Source organism: Dipodomys merriami, unplaced genomic scaffold, assembly GCF_024711535.1.
Source record: "Dipodomys merriami isolate MVZ:Mamm:240054 unplaced genomic scaffold, mDipMer1.0.p SCAF_2, whole genome shotgun sequence".
Classification (NCBI taxonomy): domain Eukaryota; kingdom Metazoa; phylum Chordata; class Mammalia; order Rodentia; family Heteromyidae; genus Dipodomys; species Dipodomys merriami.
The window spans coordinates 78511671-78535472 of NW_027203381.1; the positions used below are offsets into that span (position 1 = coordinate 78511671).

Genomic DNA, 23802 nt, shown 5'->3' on the forward strand with positions numbered 1-23802 from the left:
ATATGGAATGATGTGTATACGTATTATGCACCTGCTCTGCTATTTTATATTAGGGACTTCATATCTGAAGATTTCAGTACTTTTGAAGGTCCTAAACGGGTCCAGTCCACTCCAGATAACTAGGAAAGACTGTTACTTCTCATGGTAGTGTGGTTACTTCAAGTGTTTTTAGACTCAGTTTCAGAAAGGGATAGTGCCTGTTGAGCCCAAGAAAATACTAACAGGAGCTACTTACCTTGCTTTGAACCTAGTAAAGCGAGTAGGTGTAAGAAAAGTGTTGGGATACATATTTTTCATGCAGCCATTTTTAAAAAACATTTATTATTGGTAGTTCTGGGATTGAACTCAGCTTCAGGATAGCAAGGTAAGTGCTCTACCATTTGAGACATGTCACAACCCTTTGCTTTTTTGGTTTATTTTGCTCAAGCTAGCCTGGGATTATTATCCTCCTTAGTCTGTCTCCTGAGTAGCTGTAGTTTCAGGTCTGTACCACCATGCCTAACCTTTATTCTTTGCTTCTTTTTTGGTGTGTGTGTGGGGATACTGAATGTAGGTCCTCACACTAGAGGCATACATAGCTCTTTTGGTTTTCTCTAGATTATTTTCAGGGTTTCCCTTCTGCCTGGGCTATCCTCTGACTTCATCTTCCTGTCTCTGTCTCCTGCATAAACTGAGATTATAGGAGTGCACCAAAATGCCCAGCCATTTTGTTTCCTTTTTAAGTTCAGCTCTTGGCCCCAGTTGTTTTTTTTTTTTTTAAGAAAGGATGAATAAATTTCTTGGACCTTTCCATTTCATTTTTCTTGTTCTTCTTAGATTGAAACAAACCAAAGTAAAATACCCAGAACCAGAATGTGTAAGTCTCTAATTTGAAGGATTTTGTCAAACCATAAGGGTTGTGTTATTGATCTGTGTTCTCATTGTTTAACTAACATTCTGAAATATTCTTGTTAATGAAATGAAGGTATAGTTGAGATATAACACCAAGGAATACAGTCTAACTTTCAAAGCACATTATTATGCTAGGCTATATAGATAAGGATGAATGTACAATCAATACACTTAGGATTCTAGATAGATAGTACCTATCTAGATTCTAGATAGATAGTCTAGATTGGTTGTTAGAATGTGGTGCAACTCATCAAGCATAGTTTTTGTTTTTTTTACATTGAGGAAAAAGGAAAATGTCTTTAGCTAGTTTTGTTTTCTGGTGTTAGTAATTCTGTAGCTGCACATGTATCACCTAAAAAAGAAAATGCACCTGGGATTGGGAGTGGCCTAGGGAGCACATCGGGTAAAGAGTATAACAGAATTATTTTGGAACTACTATGTAAAAATAAAGGTTAGATGGATCAGACAATGACAGTTTCCTTTTAAAGGAAGGTTTATATAGATTCACTGATTATTTTTAGTTTTTCTTTCTAATACAAGTGCCAATAGTACCTGCTCTCATTTCAGATCCATATTCTTTGAAATCTTATCCTGATTGTGAAGGTAGTTTCTTATGGGATTTATTTGTGTCATTACATACTATGTACTGTATACACTGCACCTGTTCATACAGAGTACATTATATTGTGATGTTTATATAGCTACATGCTTCAAATATGAAACCAGTATGCCCTTTTTAAGAATAATGGCAACTTCATTAAACTTAATTCTGGTTTTGTCTCCAATTTTGTATATGGTCTTGATTTATTTGCTGAGCATTTTAATTTCTCCTTTGTAGTTATCAGTTTTGTCTGAGATCAGTTTTCCTTTTGTATAGTCTGTTGCTTTCAGTGCCTCCTTTAAGAATGCTCTGACTTTAAAATCATTATTAGGCTTTTGTCAGAGCAGATTTGTTGACATTCTTCTCACATTAAAAAATAAATGTGAAAGATTGCACAAATAAGCTCTGTACTTCACTATTTCCTGCTAATATGCAAAAAATGTATTTATGATAATTACATGTACTCTGTGCCAGGATTGAAACAATACATTCCTCATAATGGAGCATAAATAAAGAAGGTGGAGCCATCTGCTCTTAAACTGTTTATTTGAAAGCAGGAATGATATAGAGACTATACCTTTTTTACTCTGTTAGTCTGGCAATACCGAACCTGTTGCTGCATTAGACGAGTTGCATTTTGCTGGATAGGGGAAGGAGGGCTGTCTGCTGTCTGGTAGGAGGGCTTTGTCTGTGCCTTTCTCTCTCTGTTTCTTTCTGTTTTTCTTTCTCCTCTTCTCTCTCACTCGCTTGCTTGCTGTGTCTCTGTTTCTCTCTCTCTCTCTCTCTCTCTCTCTCTCTCTCTCTCTCTCTCTCTCTCTCTCTCTCTCTCTTCCCCCTTGTCCCTCCCTCTCTCTTGCTCTCTCTCTCTTCCCGTCTCTGTGGTTTGTAAGGTAGGTTGCAGTGTGTGTATATACACAACATCAAGAGCAGGAAAATGGACTCATTAGGGAGGCAGGCAGTCATTACCACTCACACTGTACTTCCAGGGAGACACCGATTATGAGAAGAGAAACTCAGCGCTGGGGAAGAAGGTAGGGCAGACAACTTTCATAAAAAAAAAAAAATCCTGCTGCCTCAGTCCTCCCTCTATCATATTTTTCAAGTCCCCAATGCTTTTATTCTTTCTTCCTTGAATTTTAATTTCAGTATTTAAATTAGACAGTGCTAATGCTAGTTTAAAATTTGGAGCATCTATAGGAGGCCTATCCTAAGTAATTTTTCTTACTTATTTAAGGGTATGACCTTGTGATTCAGTTTTATTACTTTAAAAATAATTACAAACAAACCTATTTTTTCTCACTAAAGTACGAAATAAATCAGAATCTTTCACTCTTTTAAAACAAACTCCTCCGTATGTTTGTCTCTTTGCTTTTCTTGTCTGTTTATGCAATTCCATCTGTCTGTCTATATATCATCTTGTCCTTATTTATTGCTAACTGGGTTTTGTAGTTATTTGCCAGTGAGTTTTAGCAGCAGTAACAGTGTGGGTATTACCAAAGTGAGACTCTTGTTCTTTGTTTTACATTGAAGTTTAAAGTCCATATTTACAGTTTAAATCCTTGAAGCAGGTTGAATACTTTTTGCCAGCATGTTTATTTGATGCCATTCGGCATAAGGTAAGGGGTAGTTCCTGAGGGTGGGTAAGAAGCAAATAATAATTTTTTTATCATCACACACATAGAAATATTACGTGTATTTTCAAAAAAGTAGGTACTCTGGTTTCTAACTTTTATTTTACAGATGAAGTATTACATTTATAAGAACATCACTGGTTAGTAAGAATGCAAACTTTCTTAACAGTTTTTATTCTGGGACAGTTTCCTTTTAGTATATTACTGTTTATTTGTGCTTGGGGAGGGAGGAGTAGGAGACTGGCCTTTTTCTTTCTTTAACAGAGTGTATCAGTCCATCTTACACAACAACTACAACTATTCTCTTAGCACTTGGGGGACCATAAATAATGTATTTTTTAAATTTCATATATAGTTTTGAGGCACTTTTTTTCTTTATGTTCTTTTCTTTTTAAGGTAGGAACAGTTACATTTTAAAACTTAACTGAAATTGTTGAAGAATTCTTCCTGAATAGTGTTCACCGAAATGGGAAGGAGTAGTTAAATATGAGCTATTTGAAATAGACTTCTTAATGCAGTTTTATTTGGATTTGTCCAAAAGTCTAATGGTTATTAATTTAAGAAAAATTAAGGCAGTAGTGAGACACATATTTTTATATGAGTAGTGATATTATATGAGTAGTGATAGAAATTATATGAGTAGTGATAGAAAATGGATGCTGATCTGTAGAGATTATTGATAATAACAATCACTTTTTTGTAATACATTATTTATTTAAGTGGCAGGCTTTTTTTTTCTTAATTCCATTAGGCCTCTCTGACAACACAAAGAAGTCCATAAAGCAATATTCTTAACCCACCTGGGATGCTAGGGCAAATTCCCAAACACATTCTCAGGTTCAAATCTGGTAAAATGTTTATTAAAAATCCATTATTCTAGGAGGATGGTGATCTTTGCTGCTTAAAAGTCTTTTTTTAACCACCTGTTCTTAAAAATTTATACTGATACTTTTAATTTACTTATTTTCCTAAGCTGTCTTTTAAACTTGGAAGGCTAGCTTTGACTAAGAGTCGTACAAAGTACATTCAGGTCTTCTCAGAGATTTCTTCCCCATCCCACAGAAGTCTAAGGGAGAACTTTGATGAGAAGGCCTTTAGAAGAATGTATTAATGTAGCATACAGTAAATTGTATTTTGAATATAATTTCTTCCATTTTCACACAGTGACCTCAAAATTTCTTTCAAAACTAATAGGTCAAACTATGCATATCCCATGCACCTGTCATTTTCTATATTAGCATTGTGAGACTTATTTAAAATCCTACTCTTGTTTTCAAAAGAAATCCTTTACATATTTCTTGACTCTTCATTTTCTTTTCATGTACACAAGTATATGTGAAAATAACTGTGTATATTATATGCATTTATGCACATATATGTGTGCATATATGTATGGATAAGGCAATCATAGACTCTTTGTGGATACATATTTTAAAATCCCCATTAAGTATGTTTATATTAACCACAAGTAAATGAAAAATGAGGACTGGAGAAAATTAATTTTATTTTAATCTTCCAGAAGAAATCAAAGCAAGTAACAGTCATTTCTGTGGTTGTTTTAATTTTTAAATGTGTATGTTTTCTTTTACATTACAATTCTTAGCCTTCAGTAGATCCAAAACAGTTTTGGTATGAAAAATAATTTTACCCTTTTCTGGGAGGGTTGATCACAATCTAAATACAGCTGGACAATGTAAAATGTACATAAGTAAACTTAAAACCAATGTGCTCTGCTGTATAGGGATTTGGAAAGCTGAAAGGCTTGCATCACAGGAGGGCTATAGAGTGCCAGAGAAATTCATTAACCAGCCTTGCTGGTTATGGTGGGCTCTCTTATCAGCACATGAAATCTGCCTGTTTAGATCCCTAAAGCCCTGGTCAGGTCACAGTGTGTGTTTCATTTTAATGTTGGAGCAGACAGTTATCTAACACACCCAGATGAGGAAGTGCTCTAAAGCAGTTATTTCATGCTTTGCCATGCCCTGTAGCTAAAACAATTTGGTACTGAGTGACGTGTGCTTTATAACTCCTATCGGATGAAAATCAGCTTTGCTCTTTGAAAATGGACCCAAACAGTGGAGTGCCAAACAGTATGATTCAAATGTTAAGCACATGCTAGCTTAAAACTTCTTAACTTTTTTAACTTAAAGGGAAAAATGACTTGATTATTTTTAATTTAAAGATTATGTAGTGATTTCCTGGATCTCAGTAGGGTTTTTAACAATTACAGATACTTTTTCTTTCTTTATATTTTTATGCAAAGCCTATATTCATCCAAAGGATAGCAGCTGCAGACTTTCCCCTTGAAATGTTAACAAATAAATGGCATTCCTGTTTATTTATCTATTTTTGAATTTTAATGATTAGTCCTTGTGCTAATTAACAAATTCCCGTATTCATAAAATCTGGCACTACATAAATATACAATTGTGTGATTATCTACACATGTTCTGACTTTTTATAAATATAGAAATTATCAGTGGATGTGTTCATGGACTTGCCCAACCCTGAGTAGTGACTGGTCATGCTGCCACATAGGAAGCCAAATTCAGACCCTGAACAAATGTGTTGCCCCAGGGTCTGGCGAGGTGTGTGGAATCAGCATCTGGCTCACATTGCTAACTAGTGATCTTTTCTGGCAAAGTACTGGTGTTGACATTCTTTAAATGCTCTGTTTCTAGACTTCTTCAGCCCTAGGGTGGTCTTGCAAGTACAAATGCTGATCATGGGTATTAGAAGTGATTTATGTTGGATACTACTGTCAAAGTACATTTTAACAAACAGTTTTCTTCAAATTTACTGAATTTTACACAAGGAATAAAATGATATGTTTATTCTAACTCCCTGAACTAGTGAGATATGAAGTTAGCATGAAAAATCAAAGAGCACTGAAAAGAAAATCTAATTTTTTATGGGTTTGTATAAGCAATTTACAAGCAAATTATAGAAATCAAGTGTTACATTAGTACACCTTACATCAAGGACAATAAATACAGTTGTGTAAATATGTGCCCTCAAGAATTACTAACTTACAAATTTTAAGTAATTTTTTTCATACGATATATGCCATTTTGCTTATTTACAATGCTCTTAGAGTCAGTGTTGACCAGTTATACTTGTTTCAAATCTTCAATTCAGGTGTACTATTTGTAGGTATAAAACTTGAAACTTGTAATTTTCTTGAAAACCTTTCTTCCTTTGCTTAAATAATTTCTAGAGTTTTGTAGAATTTCCAAGAACCTCAGACAATGTCAAGTTACTATCAAGGTCTTTTTCATTCTTTACCAAAACTCAGAGGCAATATCCATGTTCTAGAATTTCTAAAGGATGCCTAAACTCGTTTTCTTCTTACATAGATATTATACATTTAATAATCATGTAATGTTTCCAATGTGTAATGTATCAAAATATCTTTGAGCTCTTTTCTACTTTCAGTATCGATAAGTTTTAAAGAATATGGGAAGAAATAATGCCATCTAGTATTACTATTATGTATGCAGCAACCACTACAGCAGATGTTGGAAATAGCATTCATTGGCTTAGAAGAAAAAGTTTCTCTGCAACTCTGGCTGTTCAGCTGTAATAATGAATAAGTGGTATGCTATTTGTGCACTAAATTGTGGAAAAATTATGCTTCACTTTGGCTTTATAACCTCTCTTCTACTCCAGGTTGAAGCTTTTTGGTGATTCTACAGTTCACTTGAAAATAATCAGCTTGAGGACATGGCCCTTGCCTTTCAGGAATCTTTTGACACTCAACTGAAATTCCAGCCGAGTGTTCTGTAGTTCTCTTAAGCAATAAAGCCCTTATATAACCACTTTAGCTTAGACAAAGTTTGCTACTGACTTCTAAGTGAGAATATTTAGGCAAGAGAAAGTATTGTAAGTTCATTGATTAACCTATTTTTCAGATAGCAACTGAATATATTCTTAAGTTTGAATATCCATTCTTACCTTTGGAACTCTGATGGAAAGGTCATCATGGTGTATCATGTTTACCCCCTTGATATTAGAAGTAATTTTGGCGCTGAACACTTCTATCTCAAAATGAGTCTAACATTCCTATCATACATAAAGCATTTAAATGTTGTTTATTTAAAATACAGTCAAACTATTAATATAAGAATGTGTACATAGTAATAACATTTTGTTCGTAGGTAAATTCTTAATCTGAAATTTTATTTGAAGCCAAAATATTTGTTATTTAAAGTAAAACTTTTTAACTTCTAGAAAGTTTTCTTTTTTGTTTTGTTTGACTAAATTAGCTTGGATATTTATTGTCTTTACTTTTCCTTTAAAAAATGTTTTGTGAATTGCTATTGCAAGCAAGTTGTGATTTGTTTTTGCAATTTCCTTTTATAGGATGAGCTTCTTTCCAGTAAATGGAATGTAACTGAAGAAAATTAAAGGAATATTGTCAGTTTGTTTAAGTACCAACTTCAAACTTAATTAAAAATGATTATGATCAGAACACTATGAATGTTCTGGGCCATATAACTTTTTGGTTGATATATATATATATATATATAAACTATATATATATATGTGTGTGTTTGTATATGTATATATATATATATATATATATATATATGCCATCACTTTAAACAGAAAAGCTTCATTTAGGCATCAAGAAATCTGAACAGCAAATGTATCCTTCTTTTATTTAAGTAGAAATTAAACAATTATTTTTCATGGATGCTTCATATTGTTGTTTGTTTTCCTTGTGGATTGTTTCCCTCTACCTCTTTAAATACTAAACAATTCTTTTTAACCCAATGAATAGTCATTGAACATATTTAGCAGTGTCCTCCATTTGTCTTCCTGGTCGTTGTACCTATTCCATTGGCTTTAGATAGGACGAGAAGAATCATAATACTTCAAAATTTTCTAGTACCTGAAATCAACAATGATCTTTATTCCTTTATCATTTCTCCCTGTGACTTGTCTCCCCTTAAATACTAACAAACAGTTCTTTTTTGACCCCATAAACATTCCTTGAATATATTTAGCAATGTCTTCCCTTCTTCTTCTTGGTCATTGTATCTATTCTATTGGCTTTAGATAGGTCAAGAAGAACCAGAATACTTCAAAAGTTTTTCTAGTACCTGAAATCAACAATGATCTTTATTTCTTTTTACATTTCTGTAGGAGCTTAAAATAGTATGATTAAGAAGCAAGTTGTGGTAAGTGGAGATAAAATAAGTAATGCTGAGATTGGAAGGAGTAGGGGATTTTGACACTTTTAAATTTAGAAGTATGATGAAAGAAAAGACCCTTTGTAGAGACTCCAGTGAAAGCTGTTTGACTTATGTATAGCTTTAGCCTTTCCATCAGTCTAAAGCAGATCTAAAATTCCTGTTCATTCCAAGACAGATTCCAGTGGTACTACCAAAAGATCATGGAAAAAAAGGACAATATATTTTCACATTTGTAGACTTTCAATCCCAAGTTTCCTTCATACATTTACTCATTAACCTTTGAATTTGAAGTTGTGAGCATGTTTTCATAGAGAACAGATTTCATTTGTTTTGATAAAAAGCCTTCCTAACAAGTATTCTGAAAACAAGAATCATGGAAAGAATTAAAAATGGATTCAGTGATTGATTGAATAAGATTTTTATGTGTATCCTCTTTTAAAATCTAGTAATTTTTATATAAAACAAAATAAAAATCTCTCAACTCTGTATCAGTCAGAATGGATTCAGGTTTTGTTTTATATAATGACTTTTTGAAGCCAGTTTTGTATAGTAGTTTTGTATAATACTTTACTCCATTTCCTGCTCACTTGCCATTTTCTTTCTAATTCTTAGTCTTATTCTAATTCTTAAGTTTCAAATTGTACTCATATTTATAGTATAACCACAGAAATGACACTCTGGTAAAATCTCTGTACAATAGTTTCAGTCATATCAACTAAGCATGAAAATATATGGACAAAAGTTTTAGACACTATTTTCTTGTTATGTTGATGGAAACCCTACAATGTGGCACAAAAGTACTTCCTTGGGCCTCATGAGGTATTAATTTATGCCAAAAAAAGGCTTTAAGTGATTAAATCTGGAGGCCTGGTTTGCAGTTGGTTGCAACTTTGAGTAAATTGAAATCTCCCATTCCTCATTTCCTTTTTGCAAAATGTGAGGAAAAGTTCGTTTTTAGATTTTTTTTAATCTTAAAAAAAGTGTGATTTCATTTGAAGTGCCTATATATGTGGGTACATCTTCTTGAATTTTCTACCTCTAAATTATGAGTGTATGTCGAGAACTTTAGATTGGTAATGAGAGGAGAATAAAAAGAATGTATGTAGTCTGAGAGTATATGCACTTTAATAATTCTGCGGTGCTTTGTTTCCCTTGTAAGTAGATATCACAATATATTGTTGGGTATGTTTAACGATCCAGTGAATGTAATAACCCAAAAATTGTTGTTTGTCAGACTAACTTACTTAATTGTATCTGGGTGGTTTGATAAAAGGCTGTTTTTAAGTAAGTGAAGTGCTGTGCGGTTACTATGGTTCCACTCCTCCCCACTGGCCACTAGATGGAGAGGCGGTCCATGTCCACAGCTTGCCCATGGTAAACAGCTCACTTCTGAATTTCTACTGGCAAAGCTGAACTATATGCCTTTGGACATTTTTATGAACATAGATATGACATTTTGGAGAAGCCATCAGAGAATATATTCTCTTCTATAAAAGTATGATGTGATATTCATGAAATGCAAAATGATTTGCTCCTCCTTAGGCCACTATTAATGCTGGCAGAAATAAGAGAGGGCCAGTATTACAACTATGGTTTTTGTTGTCACAATAGGGCCTTTTGCCTCTTTTGAATTTGTCCATTTAGAAAGGGCATTGAAGTGAATGTCAGCACGACAGTGCCACCTTGTGTCCCTGTTGTTGTGAGAGTAACTGATGCATAAGCCAGTAAGAAGCAAAGAACAGGACTTTGGCAAAAAAAAAAAAAAAAAAAAAAAAAAAAAGCAAATCATTTAAGCTCAGAGTTTGCAGTAGCTGTACAAAACTTCTATGAAGCTAGTGTGTTTGACAATTCTTATTATTTAGTGAAAAGTTAAGATGAGTGAATTTTACTCCTCTCACACTACTGTATATTAAAAATTCTATTCCACTCTAAGAACAAACAGGGATTTATTTAATTTAGATGACTTGGTGGGAATTGGTGGATATGTTTACCTAGTTCTTAGCAATTATAAAATCTTAGTTTAGTTATTTCAGATAGTGAGATACTCCTTTTTTCAGGATCACATGTTAATTTTGTATGCATTTCTTGGTAATATCAGCTCTCAAATTTCTAAACATATATTCCAAATAAGCCTGAACTCAGGCATAGTTTCTGTGTCTTTTTTTTATCCTGTCTTTAATATCTCTATAACATTCATCACAGAGCCATTGAAATACCTGAGGTCTGAATAAATGATTATATTTGGATTGTTTGTAATAGAATCTGTATTATGCTTGTGTTGTTATAAATGTATATATATATATAGATAGATGTCTACACATTTTTAGTTTAAGTACTTTTAGAATATTTTCTCTTTCAAAAGAAACTTTTGGTATCATCCCTTTCTAAACATCCCTTTTATAGAGTTACTTCCTTTTATGTTAAAATGACCTTTTTCTTTTGTAGTTAGGAAAGGAATGTATTATTTATGTGTTACAACAATGCAGTCGACGTTGGAGCAAAGATATTCAATTTCTAATTCTAGCTTTACAACACATTTGCTGTGTTACCTGGGTGATATACAGTACCTACCTAAGTCTGCTTCCTATTCATAAAATCAATGGACTGGACTTGTTCCAAAGATGCATTTGACTCAAATTTTTGAAGGTACTCGAGTAATGTTAGTATTATTCTATTAACATATTAGGTTTCTCAATTTTTAAAGAATAATAGTTGACGATTGAATTGAAAACCTTTGAAAGGATTATTTGATATTTAGTGCTTTAGATGAGGAAACTGATGTTCTTGTAGGTGTCCATTGGATATGGGAAAGGTAAGTAATATTATAACTAATGAGTTTTCCTTTGGGGTTTATTCATATTTGGTATACATTTAAGGATTATTTGAACTCCCACTTTTCTCCTCTTCAGCTGTAAGTAAAGCAGAACACCAAATAGAAGGATTAACCTATGGTTTGGTATCATACTATAAATTTATAATTTAGAGATTATTTCATGAGATTTTCAGTTTAATTCATAACAACATTAGAGCTCTTTAGTTTTGTAGATTTTATTGCATGAAATATACATCTGGTGTTTCAGCCCATATACAATCACCATAAACACTATCAAAAACTGCTCAACTTTTAAGTTTGTTTTCTATTTTGTAAAAGGGCAACAGTGAACATTACCATTTATATTTCACTTAAATGACTTTTTAGTGAAAGCAGTATACACCATGATTGATATTTATTGCCATTTGACTTATTAAAGTGGATAAGAAGGTCTAGGTCAAAGCAGAATAGACATATGGAAAAGAATTCAAAGTCATAGCATTTTTTAGTTGTAAAAGTATTCTGTTTCTCTCTGGAGATGACTTGAAATGTTAGCTCCATTTGTCTGAGTACATATAATAATAGTAATAATTTCTCCCCTAAAACCAATCTTTTCTTTTTGGTAAACTTAAGTTTTGCTGTATTTCTTAATAATGAGTCCATTTAAAAAAATAAATGTGATGAAAAATTCCTTTCAATATTACGTTCTTATACCCTATTTTAGTGGTTTTTAAATTACTGCATATATAAGATTACTATAGGTGCTTGTTAAATTTAGATTTCTAAGCTTCATCTATACTAAGTATACAGTGAAACAAAGGCATGTAGAGAGTTGTAACTAGTCCACAAACTTTAGAAAACTCTAGTTAGCTGGTATAATTATCTAAGGACCTTTTTTACTACCCAGATTTTCAACTTCTATTCTTCAATATTTTAAATCAGAATCTTTAGACATCTTTATCTTACACAAACTACCTCATAGATTCTAACAATATTCCAAATTCTGAGACTCATTATACTTCTTAAGGCATATTGCTAAAATGTATTTACTGTTGCGTCTGAATTCATTCTCTGTCTCAAATTATTTCTTAAACAAACATAACCTTACTTAACATTTAGTAGACCAATGTCTATACTATTATATAATAAGAGTTTAGGCTTGAAAAACAGTTATCACTCCTTCCTTCAAACCCCAAACTTAAGAAAGTGGGATATTATTGAGCATTTTCACATAAATTAATCTTCACTTATAACTCTGTTGTATACACTAAATTTATTCCTGTGAAAGATTAAAAAAAAAAGCTCAGAAATTCATAGAATCCTTTGGCAAGTTCAGTGAACCATAGTGGCAAAGCCAGGATTCAGAGTCTGTGTTCTTTCTACTATAGCATATTATTATCTAGCATTAAATATTACAAGTATACTTTATCCTATTTTCCCCAATGTAATACATTTAACAAATTCTCACTATGGTAAATGTTAGTGTCTAACACTGGAGGCCACAAAGTATATTACAAATATAAGAAAAGAATTATAATTAAACTATTCAATTGAAATATAAAATCCTACTGCAAAGTGACTTTCTTCTGTCTTAATTTAGATTTCTCAAAAAGAGGTCTAAATAGTACTAAAACCATAGGTTATTACATCTGTGAAATCTGTTTTAACCTCAGTGTTTTTACAATAAGTATTTGTTAACAGATAAGAAAAAATAGGTTTAAAATGATTAAGTTGCTCACCCAAGATTGCATATCTAGTAAGTGACAGAACTGGGATTAATTTCTCGTTCCATCTGACTTTGACAGCAAAATTAAGACTCTTAACACCAGTATGTATCTTTTTTTTGTGAAAAATACTGTACAGAGGGATTACAATTACTTGGGCAAGGTAATTTCTTATCAAGCATTGTTGCCTCCTCCAGTATGTATCTTTATAGTTGATCTCGAGTTCTTTGTTAAGCAAAACCCAATAAATGGTAAATAACTTTGTAGGATTTTTTTTAAGTCTTGTAGTTTGGAGTTATTGCATCCTCCTTTTGGGAAGTCAGTTGAAATGAATAATCTTTTATTTATACTTTTATTTATATTTTTATATGAGATTTAAACTCTGTGATGGGTCACACTATTTTAATTAAAATTCAATCCTACCTATTGTGACACACCATGAAACACATGAATTTCATAGCATCACTATTGTCAGTCTTTTTTTTTTTCCTTTGCCAGTCTGGGCCTTGAACTCAGGGCCTGGGCACTGTCCCCAAACTTCTTTTCGCTTAAGGCTTGCACTCTACCACTTCATAGCTCTACTTCCAGCTTGTATTCTGGTAGTTTATTGAAGAGTCTCACTGACACCACTGCCTAGGCTGGCTTTGAACCATGATCCTCAGCTCTCAGCCTCCTGAGTATCTAGGATTACAGGCATGAGCCAAGGGCACCTGGCTCTTGTGCTGGTTCTTTGGGAGATAAGAATCTTGACTTTTCTATCTGGCCAACCATGTGTTAGCTAGGATTGAAGGTGTGAGCCACCAGTGCCGAGCCTCACGTTTTTATTTTATTTATTATTGTTATTTTTTGTCAGCCATGGGGCCTGAACTCTGGGCCTAGGCATTATCCCTCAGCTCTTCAGCTCAAGGTGAGTGCTCTACCACTTGAGCCACAGCACCACTTCTGACTTTTCCTGCTTATATTGTGCTGAGGAATCGAACCCAGGACCACATGCATTCAAGGCAAGCACTCTACCACTGAGCCACCTTCCTAGCCAGCCCACTATTGTCAGTCTTAAAGTAACTAGTTTACATTTAAAGTTCATAGAAAATGTTAATAGAATCAATTCATCAGTGCTTCATAAAATAATTTGAAAAAAGATTTCTGAGCATTCCTAATGTTCTTATCTGAAAAAGTTTCATAGTATAAAGTTAAAGGCTATGCATGTAGTGCAGTTAAGTAATATACTTTACACTTTCTGGTATATAAATTGCTAAAAATGTAATGTTTATAAATTTTTATAGATGTAAAAATACTTACTTGCAACACTGTCAGTTGTTTGAGTGGGAACATAATCTGGATTAGATGTGCCTATCCAATTATGTATCAAAGGTATATTGGTAAAATGTTTCACAACATCACTAACTGGAGATGGAATTTTACCTTCGATAGATATTCAAGGCTTTTAGGAGTTTCAATTTTATTTTAATTTTCTAAGAGTGGTCTTTTCTCAAATATTTTTTCAAAATGAAAGGATGAAAACCTAAAGTGAAAAAGGTTATCTACTCTTTTTTTCAAATGTAGAAATGAAGCATTTGGTAGAAAGTTCCATTTAGCATCAGAGCATAAATTGGAAAATTTGGTCAATGATTTATTTAGGTGCCACAGGGAAAATTCTGTAGGGTGTTTTTGGATACCTTAAATTTATTTTGATTTGAGACTAGCTTAAAGGGCATGTGTATTTTAGAACAGTTCTCCATTTTCCTGAGAAAAATTCCAGACAAGCTAGTTATAGAAGGTGGTATCCCAACAATGAACCTTTTGGGGCCAAATAAGTACTTTAGCACAACTTACTCCATTCCATTCCTTAAACCAAAGCCTGTCTTGCCCACTAGGCATGTTTAACTTTGACTGCTAATTTTATTTCCTTGCAGAGGCATAGGAGACAGGAAAAAGGAGGGAAAATAACTGATGGCATGTTGATGAGGTTTGGCTCAGGGAAAAACATTTGAAAGAGCCTAGCCACTGTAGGGATGCAAAGAGCAATTGTCATCTGAAACTGTATTTCCCATTTTTACAGATTAATAAACAAAATCTAATAGAGTTAAAATAAGTTGCCTAAAGAATAGCTGTTTTCCATGTTGAGTTTGCTATTAAAAACTAGGTTACTCATTGGTTTGCTAAGAAAATTGAACAGTCCAGTTCTTCCTTTGATTAAGAGGCACTTTTAATATGCTCATGCCCCATTTTTTCCCTTTGTTTAGGGATGTATTGATATTTAACAGCATTCTATAAAATATTTCTGATGATTTTTCTCAGATTTGGAGGCTGGTTACCAGATATATTTCGATTATTATAGCTAATTAATACTAGTTGATCCAGAAGAAGAGTTGCATTGTTTTAGGCCTTGCCTTTATTTTACCTACAATATGTAAGAAATGATATGAAACAAGAAACAGAACATATTGTTGAATACATTGGTTCTTAACGCATAGCAGAAATCTAAACATAAAAACTATGGTAAATGCAAATGAAAGGATAGGGTATTTTTTAACTTCTAATTACAGTTAATACTAGGGTTTTGAAATGAATATAAGATTAATTTGGATAATTCTCCCTATAGTCTGATGTTATTATATGGAGTTACTGTAGATGAAGGACTGTAATAGAAATGTTAATAACTTTAGTCTTCCATAAAATGTTTAAAACTGGTCTAGATAGCCCTGTGCTTGAACTGCATAGGAAAATTGCTTATTGACCATAATATCATCCAGATTAAGTTTTATGTATTGAGTCACTTTCTCAGTGATGTAATAAATACACACTTTAAATGGCAACAAGAATTTGTAATGTTTTGATATGTTTAGAATATCTTTACCTCCAAATACCATTTGTAAGCTTCTATATGGGTAACAGCTACCTAAATGAATACACAGTAGTACTTAGAGGTAATGCCAGCATACAGTACAAATCTTGGCCAGATACCCTAAGTTTTGATTAGGAGATGTAAGAGCTCCAAAACACCAACGAAAATTAGGTAGATGAGATGAGACATTGACACATCCACAACTTTGAATTCTGTTCTAGCAATTGGAATTAATTAAGCGAGGTCAGAATATATATGCTTTATTTACCAAATATGTTCTATCTACTTGCAAATATAAGCTACTTTACTGGTTTGATGACAAGCTCCTTTCTGTTTTTCTTATCTTAGTAATAGAGTCGATAGCTGCAGTGTACATGGGCTAACTTAGGTTATAAGACTTTGTTATGAGCACAGGCTTCTTGTGTTAAACTTAAATTCACACCAATTGGCAGCAAATTAAATATGGTTCTGTAAGAAATATATTGCAGAAGGCTTAAACAAGAAGTAGTTAGAAAATAACCTCTTAACAATAATTTAGGTATTTTTCTCAGAAAAATAAAGTTCATTTAAACTATGTATTTATTAAACTTTTAAAATGAAAGATGAGAGTCACAATGCCACAACAATATAAAAGTATAAACTTATAGTTAATAGGATTTGGGTAGTCTTGGGAGTATATATAACCCAGAACCATTTATCAGTGAGCGAATAGGAAAATATTGTATTTTCAGTATAGTACAAACAAAATGTTTCATTAAACTTCCTTAGAAAAATGTATTTTTTCTTAAAAATTATTTCTGGAAAAATTAAGACTGAGTAAAAGAAGCAATGTTCATAAATTTTTCTTACATTAAGGCATCTTAACAATTGTTTTTTTTTTTTTAATCAACTTCTAACTTTGATTGAGAGGGACATGATTACTTCTCAGCTGTACATTTAGTCATCTTACTGAACTAGGAGGGAAAGACTATTATAGAAACATTTCTCATTTGCACATTATATTTCATATGACTGAAAAAAAACTCAAGAAGTTTCTTGTTACAGGTGGAAATGGTTACTAAAGAAACAAAAGTTTCTTATCACTTGGCTTGAGGCAGATGTGGCATATTAAGATTAAAATGAATTCTTCTCCCCTGAATGCACACAACTCCTATTAATATCTTGGAAATTTTGCATTCACAGGAAAATAATATTTTGTGGGTACATTTGAAAACACATACATTGGGGTATAGAGATTGTCCTAATATTTATGGATACTTTAGCCACAAATCACTTTTTGCTATTTTCTCTTTTACTTGGGTTTACCATTGGGTCGAATGACTTGTTTTTGTCTTAAAAGAAGTCTTTCTTTCAGTGAAAGTTAGGTTCCCTGGTGGCCTGAAAGAGTTAATGCAGTTTCCAAGAGTGCCCAACTTCCTTCCAGGGAGTGGTGCTTGTATGTGAGCGAGTCTGGCTCCAGGATATTTGTTCACATCCCAAAACCAATTTGGCACAACTTAAAATGTCTGCTAGGCAGAGGATTCAGTGTTATTAGGCCACGCAATTAGTGCTTTATTTCATGAGCACCAAATTCACCCAATAGTGTTTTGTTGTAAAGAAGAGCTTGAAATTCACAATAACGGGTTTCATTTATCAGAGCCATATGGGACTCACCATCTTTGGATATATTTGTAAGGCTTTCACAAAGAAGAATCCTTAGGCATCTCAGATTTCGCGGATTGGAGGGCAATCTGGATGAATATCTTTTTTGGAAGTGATGAACTATCATTTTCATATGTAGTCTCCAATTTCAGTAATCCTTAAGAAGAGCTCAAAACAAAAAAAAAACAGGAAAGAGTTAAATAACTTTCAACTTATTAGTTTTTATTAGAAAATAAGAACCATAATTCTTAGCTCTAGTTCAAATGCCAAGTACACTTTTGATGTTGAAATTTGGCCACCTAATATTTGCAGCTTGTGATGTGACATTTGTGAGAGGAAAGGTGGGTTCTAAGTTTCAACCTATTTTTGTACTTTTTGCTAGTTCTATTGTGGTTATATATCAATGGCTTGTTGGGAAACTAGCTACAACTTAACTGAAAATTTAACATTATGGTACTTTAGATGTTTACCCCAAATTATTTCTTTATGCCTTGCTATAATTCTGTGATCATTAGGGGTTCTATCTTATTGCACCATATTCTTGAAAATGTCAAAAAAATTCATTTTGTAATAAAATTCACTATTTTATATATTTTGAGAGTTAAAAATATATAATCTATCTCCATTTGGCAGTAGTTGATAATACTTAAATTTTTTGATTACCAAATACTGGTAAGTCATTACTGACCTATAAATATTTAAGTTTTTGCTAGTTAAAATGAATACATATTTAAAACGTAGAGCAACGTTATGTTATGACAAATAAACAATGTTTTCAGGTTTTCAGAATCTTAACTTCCTTCTGCAGCCTTTTCATAAAGGGCATTCTTGGTTCTACCTGTTATATCTGGCCAAGACAGAATATTTACAAGTAGTAAATAGCAGTGACAATTGCTACTTACCTCTATGTAAAGAATATGTAAACTTTGTAAGGATGGTTTTAAGTTTTATTGTAAGTTGGCAATAACTTAAAATAACTTGTGTGTACTTTTAAATACAACTTTATTGTATTCACTCATATTATTGTTTATGTTTAATTTTTAACACTGCTTTAGTTAACAATGCTTTTATTAGCATGTTTTAGGCTTCCCAGAGAATGTCTGCCAAAAATTTTCCAATTTTTCCATGAACATGTTGAGTAGCAAGCTAAAATTTAGTATTCTTTCCTACCATTAAACTATATATTGATAACAACATAATATATTTTCAATAATTTTATAAGGATTTAAAAATTTACTCCTTCCTATTTCTTCTCTAATATATGTTAGATACAACAAGAGAATACTTGGGTCTTTGTTACATAATGCATTGGTAGTGTGCACATCTGTATTGTTATGGCTCATTTACTCCCAGGCTATATAGGCCAATAGGGCTCTTGGACAATAAGCAGAAAATTAGAGTGGTAAGTTATAACTGTTTAAATTAACTTTGCATTAATTGTTCAGAATTGCTGAATATTTCATGTTTCATTCTTGGTCAAATGATCTCAAATAATTTTAAGAGTAGAATCCATTTTTAAAGTACTCTTAAGATTTTCGTTATTTCATTTTCCTACAAACACAGGTCTTGTGACCCTATAAGACAAAGCTTTTTATACTTACTTCATTATGGAATTAATGATGTATTCCTTTTTGGTTGATACCTAGTGATTATTTTAAGGTATTTTGAAATATTTTCTTTGTGGAAATAATTCAGGGCTTGAGATAGTGCACAGTAATAAAAAATAAAAGATGGGCGCTGGTGGCTCATGCCTGTAATCCTAGCTACCCAGGAGGCTGTGATCTGAGGAGTGCAGTCAAAGCCAGCCAGAGCAGGAAAAATCCGAGACTCTTTATCTCCAATTAACCACCAGAAAACTGGAAGTGTCACTAGAGTACTAGCCTTGAGCTGAAGAGCTCAGAGACAGCACCTAGGGCAAGAGTTCAAGACCCATGACTGACAAAAAGAAAAAAAAAAGAAAAATAGAAGATGTAGTATAGAATGTTTTATAGGACTTTGGATTTAGTATAAAGTTTATATTGTGAAACAAAGTCACATAAATTGAGGAAGAAAATGTCCTGTGATGATCAATGTTCTGTTGCTTATGAATATTTCTAATAAAGGACAGATGATGAGGAAGAAAGATATAACTTGATGGGGCTTATGAGTGAATGATGAAATGATTAGTTGCTGAGAATATGAAGCAGAGATGATGTTATTTGTACTTTATGGCTAAAACTGCCTACCTTTCTGCATTTACACCAAGGTTCAGTGGTAAGGATGAGTGACACTTGTATGGAAGGTCTGTGGTATAAATAGTTTCCATAAATCGTTTGGATTGAATGAGAATTTTACTTGCGTGTCAAGGTAGGCCTATTCGATTTTAAGGTGTGGTGTGTAATTTTTTTAACTTATGGACTATGTTAAGCTCATAGTTTTTTAAAAAATCATGCATATATAGGGAGCAAATGTGTATGTATGCATGTGTATACATGTGCAAACATGTAAAGAAGGACACTGTCATTTCTAGCTCCTATGTATGGCTCTCTTTTTCTTGTCAGGTTTTCTTTGTTCTATCATTGTCTCATGAACCCATCTGTGTAGAAAAGATGTATGGTGTTTTCATTTTAGATTATTTTAATATTTTTTCTTGTGTTGTCCTCTCATCTTGTTTTCACTTCAAGAATTAAGAGTGAAGTACAAGACAATTTAGTTCTCACATTCAAGTGGTGTTTTAGCGTTCTTTCCCGTCCGTTTGTCCATATGTTTGCTTGCCTCTGATAGGCTGTGCAGTGAGACAGCAGTTTACTATCTGTGTGTGTGTGAAATTAGCTAATTGGTGTTAGCAGAAATATTTTCACATGTTTTATAAGCAAAGTGCAGCAAGGTATATAAATGTAGATATGATCCAGACACGCGCACACTCATGACTGTCACTGCTCATGCATAGGCGCTCAGAAGTAATTAATGTTAATAAGATTTTAATGTGCTTGTGAGATCATAATGAGGAGAAATGAATGCTCTGATTAGGAAAAGGTAACTGTGTGTGTGTTTTGGCTTAGAACAAGATTTCAATTTTTATAAACCGCAATTTTAGAACTTGTTTGTGATTGCATCAATTGGTTTTTATTTTCAAATTAGAGGTCTGTTTAGCCATTTGAATGATTAACCACATAAATGGGTGAAACCCTGATCATAAGGAATAGTGCAGGTTTTCATTTGCAAGGCAATGTTAGTGTACAACAAGGCTATGATGTCTTTTGCCAATGTACCATTTTAATGTGTTTCTAAAAAGCATTTCAGAAGCTATTTGTGGAGACAGGACTTAGATTTACATATGTAATGTCATATATAAGGTTCCAGAGACACCAATCAGACAGTGTGACTATTGTGTCTGAGGTGCAGTCCTGCCAATTAGTGGTAGTATGTTAGTTGTCCAATATGTATTACACATTTTGAAATGTTTATTTAGAAAACAATGAATATTTTCTTCCTAAATATAACCTTAACAAATTTAAGGTAATAAATGAAGTAAGCCAAGTTACTGTCTCATCAGTGGACTCAAATTCCGTGTAGCCAACAGACACATTATGGATTAGCTTAAATCTTGCACAAAGATCCTTCTCTATAACAGTTTTACAAAATATTGTATATTGAGTTTTCACATATATTTTCATTATTATTTTTAATTGTAATGTAAGTATAAATATCTATTAAGTGCCTTGTGGCACATACAACTCATTTAATATGAACTGTGTTTCAAGATATTCAGGAATTATAATCCTATTTCAAAATATACTGAAATTTAAAGAAATTCTTGGGTCTAAACTAAGATACAAGCTAGTGATGTTTATTTTCAATTAAACCTACTTAGTAGTTTAGGTTTTCCTAGGTGTATTTCTTTTGAGGTTTAAAATGATGACAGCAAGAAAGTGTTAAGAATTTGTTTTCCCAAAATATTCTGAGATTTCTAGAATATTCCATAGTATATAAGGTTTAACTTTTCATAAAATCCTGACAGTAATGATTGTCTAATTAAAATAGATATTTTTCTCTAATTTTTAAAATCAACTTTCTTAGGTCTTATTGCATTGAAGCATAATTACGAGAAATTTCCCACTCTGTTTATAAAGGAATTCATCAACCTTTTTCCCCCTAGTACTTGTATAATATCCAATAGTAAATTGTGTTATGTAATCAGATGTGTTTTTAGAATATCTATTTTGTACAGTTAGCCTACGCAAATGCCATTATCATATCATTGTAGTATTTTTAATATAAGATATTTAATAACTAAAGTGTTAGCTTTCCCCTCTCCCACCATTACTTTTCTGAAGTTTCCAGAGTTTTCTTGCTTACTTATTTTCCAAACAAACTTTCAAATCAGCCAGCAGACCTTGAAAAACAAATGCTGGTCACACTTTCATTGGAATTATAAAAAATTCATAAATTGTTATATAGTTAAAATTATTATGAAGGTAAGTAATCTTATCTAAGAACTTGATTTTATTTTTATCTTATAAACAATTTTTGTGTCTAACAAGTATTGTATAATGTTCCTCATGTAAACTTAAATATGTGTTACTAAGTTTAAGCTGTGGTACTTTATTCATTTATTTAATTACATATTTACTTGCTTTCTTATATGTGTGCTAAATTAAGAAAGTTCTTACTGGGTACCCGTGGCTCACACCTATAATCCTAGCTACTCAGGAGGCTGAGAGCTGAGGATTGTGGTTTGAAGCCAGCTGGGCAAAAAAGCCCATGGACTCTTATCTTCAATTGACTACCAGAAGACTGGAAGCGGTGCTATAGCTCAAAGTGGTAAAGCACTAGCCTTGAGCAAAAGCTCAGGGACAGTGCCTAGCTAGACCCTTGAATTTAAGCCCCATGACTGACAGAAAAAAAAAAGGAAGGAAGGAAGAAAGAAAGGAAGGAAGAGAGAGAGAGAGAGAGAGAGAGAGAGAGAGAGAGAGAGAGAGAGAGAGAGAGAGAGAGAGAGAGAGAGAAAAAGAAAGAAAGAAAGAAAGAAAGAAAGAATGAAAGAAAGAAAGAAAGAAAGAAAAAAGAAGAGAGTTTACTCTTCCATAATATTTCTAATTGGCCTTTTGTTTCTGTATATGAATGCTGTTGATTTTAAAATATATCTTTATACTTTCCTATGTTGCAACATTTTTCTCTTGTCTGTGGTAGCTCAAGGTAGAATTGAAGATAATTCTAGTTCAGTGTTTGCTGTTTATAAGAGTTATTTTGAGTGTCTTAGTCACTTTCAACATTTGTAAAACAGAATAAAACAAAACAAAAAAGACTGCAGATACACAACAGAAAATAATTTCTCAAAATTCTGGAAGTTGGAAGACCAAGAGTAGATTGCCAGTATCGTGAGGTTCTGGTAAGTGACCTCGCTGCACTGGAGACTGCTTAATTCTTATTTCTTAACCTAATAAGAGAACCCATTGGTTCCCTGGTGTTTCTTTCATTAGGACATTATTCCTTCATGACCTCATCTGATCCAAAATATCTCATCAGTACTACAACTACTAATACCATCACATTGAGGGCTAAGGTTTCAATATCCAAATTTTGGGAGAGACACAAACATCCACTTATTAATACAGGTATTTGGGAAGGGATGGGAAGGGGAAGCACATAGGAGGCAACAATGCTTGATAAGAAATGTACTCGTTATCTTGCCCATATTATTGTAACTCCTCTGTACGGTATTCTCACAATAAAAAATATAAAAAATAATACAGATATTTTCCTCACTTGAAAAATTCAGATAAGAAAACCAATCTCCCAGGAAGACAGAGACTAAACTAGATCATACAGTCAATAAGTACATAATATTTTGTGAAGCATACAGTAGGAACTTAATTACTGGTATCCATTAATAACATAATATTATGAGATATGATACTATGAAATATTATATATTATAATTCTTAAAGTATGGATAATGTTACTGAATTATTGAATGTTACTCTTATCAGAGTTTGTACCAAGAATAGAATAAATTAAGCAAATGAAAATTGTGTAAACCACAAGATAAACATTTATAATTAAGATGAAGGTATTGAAGATTAATTCTAGATTATGTTTATATATGTGAATGTAATTTCTCATTTTCATTACTTTTTTCCTTTTTTGGTAGTACTGGTAATTGACTATAGTATCTTGGAGTTTCTAGGCAAGCATTCTAACACTTGACCTGAACTTTTGCTTTTAGTTTGTTTTTCAGATAGGATCTCATGCTTTTGTCAGGCTGGCCTGGGGCTATGATTCTCTTACCTTGATCATCCTAGTTCCGATCTTGAGTTGCTGGACTACCTAAGCCATCATACATGGCTTATTTTTGAGCTAGGTTCTTGCTAACTTTTTGCCTTGAACTGTCATTCTATCTCTAGCTCCCTAGTACCTGGGATTATAAACATATACCAACAACACCGGAACTTTTACCCTTATTACTCTTAAATCTGT

The 23802-nt window shown here is 32.7% G+C and overlaps 1 protein-coding gene across 11 annotated transcripts in view; it reads left to right on the forward strand.

The window, feature by feature from the left end:
- Positions 1 to 23802, forward strand: part of Zbtb20 (zinc finger and BTB domain containing 20) — a 730255-nt gene that overhangs the window by 27116 nt on the left and 679337 nt on the right. For 2 of the 11 annotated variants that reach the window (XM_070030173.1, XM_070030178.1), the window contains exon 1: positions 2413 to 2523. The exons of the other annotated variants lie outside the window; for them this stretch is intronic. The gene's annotated coding sequence lies outside the window, so the exon portion shown is untranslated. Of the gene's footprint in view, positions 1 to 2412; positions 2524 to 23802 lie in introns of those variants that run through there. 11 annotated transcript variants of the gene reach the window in all.